Source organism: Uranotaenia lowii, chromosome 3 (genome assembly GCF_029784155.1).
Source record: "Uranotaenia lowii strain MFRU-FL chromosome 3, ASM2978415v1, whole genome shotgun sequence".
Taxonomy (NCBI): Eukaryota; Metazoa; Arthropoda; class Insecta; order Diptera; family Culicidae; genus Uranotaenia; species Uranotaenia lowii.
Genome location: NC_073693.1, coordinates 2,797,254 through 2,804,452, shown reverse-complemented (window position 1 = coordinate 2,804,452; position 7,199 = coordinate 2,797,254).

The following is a 7,199-nucleotide window of genomic DNA, read 5'->3' as shown; positions in this document are numbered from 1 at the left end:
TTTTTGTCATTTTTGTCATTTTTGTCATTTTTGTCATTTTTGTCATTTTTGTCATTTTTGTCATTTTTGTCATTTTTGTCATTTTTGTCATTTTTGTCATTTTTGTCATTTTTGTCATTTTTGTCATTTTTGTCATTTTTGTCATTTTTGTCATTTTTGTCATTTTTGTCATTTTTGTCATTTTTGTCATTTTTGTCATTTTTGTCATTTTTGTCATTTTTGTCATTTTTGTCATTTTTGTCATTTTTGTCATTTTTGTCATTTTTGTCATTTTTGTCATTTTTGTCATTTTTGTCATTTTTGTCATTTTTGTCATTTTTGTCATTTTTGTCATTTTTGTCATTTTTGTCATTTTTGTCATTTTTGTCATTTTTGTCATTTTTGTCATTTTTGTCATTTTTGTCATTTTTGTCATTTTTGTCATTTTTGTCATTTTTGTCATTTTTGTCATTTTTGTCATTTTTGTCATTTTTGTCATTTTTGTCATTTTTGTCATTTTTGTCATTTTTGTCATTTTTGTCATTTTTGTCATTTTTGTCATTTTTGTCATTTTTGTCATTTTTGTCATTTTTGTCATTTTTGTCATTTTTGTCATTTTTGTCATTTTTGTCATTTTTGTCATTTTTGTCATTTTTGTCATTTTTGTCATTTTTGTCATTTTTGTCATTTTTGTCATTTTTGTCATTTTTGTCATTTTTGTCATTTTTGTCATTTTTGTCATTTTTGTCATTTTTGTCATTTTTGTCATTTTTGTCATTTTTGTCATTTTTGTCATTTTTGTCATTTTTGTCATTTTTGTCATTTTTGTCATTTTTGTCATTTTTGTCATTTTTGTCATTTTTGTCATTTTTGTCATTTTTGTCATTTTTGTCATTTTTGTCATTTTTGTCATTTTTGTCATTTTTGTCATTTTTGTCATTTTTGTCATTTTTGTCATTTTTGTCATTTTTGTCATTTTTGTCATTTTTGTCATTTTTGTCATTTTTGTCATTTTTGTCATTTTTGTCATTTTTGTCATTTTTGTCATTTTTGTCATTTTTGTCATTTTTGTCATTTTTGTCATTTTTGTCATTTTTGTCATTTTTGTCATTTTTGTCATTTTTGTCATTTTTGTCATTTTTGTCATTTTTGTCATTTTTGTCATTTTTGTCATTTTTGTCATTTTTGTCATTTTTGTCATTTTTGTCATTTTTGTCATTTTTGTCATTTTTGTCATTTTTGTCATTTTTGTCATTTTTGTCATTTTTGTCATTTTTGTCATTTTTGTCATTTTTGTCATTTTTGTCATTTTTGTCATTTTTGTCATTTTTGTCATTTTTGTCATTTTTGTCATTTTTGTCATTTTTGTCATTTTTGTCATTTTTGTCATTTTTGTCATTTTTGTCATTTTTGTCATTTTTGTCATTTTTGTCATTTTTGTCATTTTTGTCATTTTTGTCATTTTTGTCATTTTTGTCATTTTTGTCATTTTTGTCATTTTTGTCATTTTTGTCATTTTTGTCATTTTTGTCATTTTTGTCATTTTTGTCATTTTTGTCATTTTTGTCATTTTTGTCATTTTTGTCATTTTTGTCATTTTTGTCATTTTTGTCATTTTTGTCATTTTTGTCATTTTTGTCATTTTTGTCATTTTTGTCATTTTTGTCATTTTTGTCATTTTTGTCATTTTTGTCATTTTTGTCATTTTTGTCATTTTTGTCATTTTTGTCATTTTTGTCATTTTTGTCATTTTTGTCATTTTTGTCATTTTTGTCATTTTTGTCATTTTTGTCATTTTTGTCATTTTTGTCATTTTTGTCATTTTTGTCATTTTTGTCATTTTTGTCATTTTTGTCATTTTTGTCATTTTTGTCATTTTTGTCATTTTTGTCATTTTTGTCATTTTTGTCATTTTTGTCATTTTTGTCATTTTTGTCATTTTTGTCATTTTTGTCATTTTTGTCATTTTTGTCATTTTTGTCATTTTTGTCATTTTTGTCATTTTTGTCATTTTTGTCATTTTTGTCATTTTTGTCATTTTTGTCATTTTTGTCATTTTTGTCATTTTTGTCATTTTTGTCATTTTTGTCATTTTTCATTTTTGAAATTTTTGTCATTTTTGTCATTTTTGTCATTTTTCATTTTTGAAATTTTTGTCATTTTTGTCATTTTTGTCATTTTTGTCATTTTTGTCATTTTTGTCATTTTTGTCATTTTTGTCATTTTTGTCATTTTTGTCATTTTTCATTTTTGAAATTTTAATTGCAATTACCATGCTTGTAATGTATTTGCCATTATTTTAAATATAACATCATTTTTACTCAAAAACAACTTTTCTTACCAATTTTTTTGGAGTTTTCTCAACTTTTGGAACACAAACATTCAGAAATGGAAAACATAGACAAACTTATTGAAGATTGATTCGTAAGATTTTAGCGTCCTGAACTTTAATTTTTTGTCAAATTTGGACTTTTACATTTAGTTTTAATTTTATGGAGTTACGAGGAGTGTAAGTTCTAGGTGAAATCAATCTTTGATAGCTGATTAACTATCAAACTAACATTTGAGAAAAAATCTGATTCTGATTTTGATAGCTATACTTCATTCAATTGAGGAAAAATATTTTGATGAAGATGATGCTTGATCTCAAAAAGTAAAATTCGATAGATTTTAAAAATTTGAAAAAATATCATTACAAGAATTTTTGGCATTCCTGTAGAAAGTTGAACAAAAAAATTATGATGCTTTAAAAAGTATCAAAAATTCAATTTGGATTTAAAATTCTTTAAAAATTCGTTAATGAGAAAAAGTAAACGATTACGAAACTTCTAGAACTCAAATAACTTGAAGTCTTAAAGAAAAATGATTCCTTTTCGACTGAGTCGGATTGGAATTATGTTTGAATTTCTCAAACCCTGTGGTATAAAAAGCTTCGTTTTGGTGCAAAACTCATCCATGATGTTTTGCAGATTTCTTAAGTAACGTTTACATGAGCAAATTTGAACTTTTATGTTTGTACGGGAAAATTGAATATTATGTACTGAAAAGTCAATATCATTTTTGTTTCTTCTGTGAACCGAGCTTGCTTATGGTTTTTGTGCCAATTTATAAACTTTTTTCTAGCCAAAGTTTTTCAAAAAAAAATTATTCTGTTAGAAAATTGTTAAATTATCGTTTACAAACAATCGAATCTGTACCGGATGCGCAATCCTTGGTATCACCAAAACTAGAAAGGAGGGACTTTTGGGACAGAGCCTGAATGAATCAAACGAATCCGAATCAGCAGCATAATCAGGTTAGATTTCTCAGCCTCGATATCTTTTGTTTGAGGAAATTTGATTGGAATCGTGCATTGCCTTGATTACACGCAGTTGCATTTTCCTACCCACACACACCGTTTCGAAAAGATATGAATGTATTGCAGACCATTACGTATGATCCTGGCTCAACTCAATTTTGCCAGAATGTGGAATTTGATGCGACAATGGGATATAAACGGCCAAACGAGGGGTTTTCCCTGATCGAAAAGGATTGAAATTAATTTTCACCTCTCGCACGTTGCATACTGTGGGTGTGTGTGGCTTGCCATATGTTTTCCACTCTACGAGCCAGATTTGTGAAAATTGATGAGGGCTATTTGGGCAGATCAAACAAAATCGAACGAAGCCATCCATTCCGGGTAAGTTGAGGTGAATTCCGCTGGTTCCCCAAAGTGGTCAACCACTGACTGGCACTACTGAGACCCTGGACCACCTACAACAGACATACCATTCCATACGGTCAAGTGCTTCACACGATTGGTTCCCCTTCATCATATGGGATGAGATGATTCGAGTGGGAGGCTGACATTGGTATGGTTCGAGAAGAAAAAAACACGAGTTGTATCGTTATCGAATCCACACCACACCACATATGCTCAAAAATTACGCCACCCGATTTGACACCACACTCACGCGCCATGGATCGGATAGAATTAATTATGCAAATTGGTCGCGACAGACTTGGATCTGATGTGGACCCCCCTTCTCCTCTTTTTCTCTTTAGGTTTCCCTTAGTCTAGCCAGATGCGTCATCTGGTCCGAAAATTGCGTAGGACCTCCCCAGCTTCATTCGCCTAGCTCCTGGACTAGGTATTAGCACCGATGATAAATTGATAATTATTTGTTTTGACAAATTCAATCTGATTTCGGAAAATCTCGGTCCCATTTAGTAACGCCAGGCAAATTAGCCAAATTTGCTCGGATTAATTGGAAGCGAAATTTTCGGCTAGAAGCTGGGCTGCTTTATAATTTATTGACGTGAAAATCGAGCGATCAAATATCATAAAAGCCTTGCAGATGCAATAATTTATATTGAATTACATTACTGCTAATCGAAATTAAAATTAAGGATAGACAGGAACTTCACACCTCACAATTCAAAATCATTAGCTCGGATGAATTTGCTTATTGTTTATTATAAAGCAGAACTAACAGATTGATAATGACAACGTTTCGAGAGCGAAAACTTTGAACCAGGAAAGGTTAAAACACAATTGAACAAAAATATTAACAAAATTGTCAAAATTGTCAAAATTGTCAAAATTGTCAAAATTGTCAAGAATTGTCAAAATTGTCAAAATTGTCAAAATTGTCAAAATTGTCAAAATTGTCAAAATTGTCAAAATTGTCAAAATTGTCAAAATTGTCAAAATTGTCAAAATTGTCAAAATTGTCAAAATTGTCAAAATTGTCAAAATTGTCAAAATTGTCAAAATTGTCAAAATTGTCAAAATTGTCAAAATTGTCAAAATTGTCAAAATTGTCAAAATTGTCAAAATTGTCAAAATTGTCAAAATTGTCAAAATTGTCAAAATTGTCAAAATTGTCAAAATTGTCAAAATTGTCAAAATTGTCAAAATTGTCAAATTGTCAAAATTGTCAAAATTGTCAAAATTGTCAAAATTGTCAAAATTGTCAAAATTTGTCAAAATTGTCAAAATTGTCAAAAATTGTCAAAATTGTCAAAATTGTCAAAATTGTCAAAATTGTCAAAATTGTCAAAATTGTCAAAATTGTCAAAATTGTCAAAATTGTCAAAATTGTCAAAATTGTCAAAATTGTCAAAATTGTCAAAATTGTCAAAATTGTCAAAATTGTCAAAATTGTCAAAATTGTCAAAATTGTCAAAATTGTCAAAATTGTCAAAATTGTCAAAATTGTCAAAATTGTCAAAATTGTCAAAATTGTCAAAATTGTCAAAATTGTCAAAATTGTCAAAATTGTCAAAAATTGTCAAAATTGTCAAAATTGTCAAAATTGTCAAAATTGTCAAAATTGTCAAAATTGTCAAAAATTGTCAAAATTGTCAAAATTGTCAAAATTGTCAAAATTGTCAAAATTGTCAAAATTGTCAAAATTGTCAAAATTGTCAAAATTGTCAAAATTGTCAAAATTGTCAAAATTGTCAAAATTGTCAAAATTGTCAAAATTGTCAAAATTGTCAAAATTGTCAAAATTGTCAAAATTGTCAAAATTGTCAAAATTGTCAAAATTGTCAAAATTGTCAAAATTGTCAAAATTGTCAAAATTGTCAAAATTGTCAAAATTGTCAAAATTGTCAAAATTGTCAAAATTGTCAAAATTGTCAAAATTGTCAAAATTGTCAAAATTGTCAAAATTGTCAAAATTGTCAAAATTGTCAAAATTGTCAAAATTGTCAAAATTGTCAAAATTGTCAAAATTGTCAAAATGTCAAAATTGTCAAAATTGTCAAAATTGTCAAAATTGTCAAAATTGTCAAAATTGTCAAAATTGTCAAAATTGTCAAAATTGTCAAAATTGTCAAAATTGTCAAAATTGTCAAAATTGTCAAAATTGTCAAAATTGTCAAAATTGTCAAAATTGTCAAAATTGTCAAAATTGTCAAAATTGTCAAAATTGTCAAAATTGTCAAAATTGTCAAAATTGTCAAAATTGTCAAAATTGTCAAAATTGTCAAAATTGTCAAAATTGTCAAAATTGTCAAAATTGTCAAAATTGTCAAAATTGTCAAATTGTCAAAATTGTCAAAATTGTCAAAATTGTCAAAATTGTCAAAATTGTCAAAATTGTCAAAATTGTCAAAATTGTCAAAATTGTCAAAATTGTCAAAATTGTCAAAATTGTCAAAATTGTCAAAATTGTCAAAATTGTCAAAATTGTCAAAATTGTCAAAATTGTCAAAATTGTCAAAATTGTCAAAATTGTCAAAATTGTCAAAATTGTCAAAATTGTCAAAATTGTCAAAATTGTCAAAATTGTCAAAATTGTCAAAATTGTCAAAATTGTCAAAATTGTCAAAATTGTCAAAATTGTCAAAATTGTCAAAATTGTCAAAATTGTCAAAATTGTCAAAATTGTCAAAATTGTCAAAATTGTCAAAATTGTCAAAATTGTCAAAATTGTCAAAATTGTCAAAATTGTCAAAATTGTCAAAATTGTCAAAATTGTCAAAATTTTCAAAATTGTCAAAATTGTCAAAATTGTCAAAATTGTCAAAATTGTCAAAATTGTCAAAATTGTCAAATTGTCAAAATTGTCAAAATTGTCAAAATTGTCAAAATTGTCAAAATTGTCAAAATTGTCAAAATTGTCAAAATTGTCAAAATTGTCAAAATTGTCAAAATTGTCAAAATTGTCAAAATTGTCAAAATTGTCAAAATTGTCAAAATTGTCAAAATTGTCAAAATTGTCAAAATTGTCAAAATTGTCAAAATTGTCAAAATTGTCAAAATTGTCAAAATTGTCAAAATTGTCAAAATTGTCAAAATTGTCAAAATTGTCAAAATTGTCAAAATTGTCAAAATTGTCAAAATTGTCAAAATTGTCAAAATTGTCAAAATTGTCAAAATTGTCAAAATTGTCAAAATTGTCAAAATTGTCAAAATTGTCAAAATTGTCAAAATTGTCAAAATTGTCAAAATTGTCAAAATTGTCAAAATTGTCAAAATTGTCAAAATTGTCAAAATTGTCAAAATTGTCAAAATTGTCAAAATTGTCAAAATTGTCAAAATTGTCAAAATTGTCAAAATTGTCAAAATTGTCAAAATTGTCAAAATTGTCAAAATTGTCAAAATTGTCAAAATTGTCAAAATTGTCAAAATTGTCAAAATTGTCAAAATTGTCAAAATTGTCAAAATTGTCAAAATTGTCAAAATTGTCAAAATTGTCAAAATTGTCAAAATTCAGTCAAAATTAGTC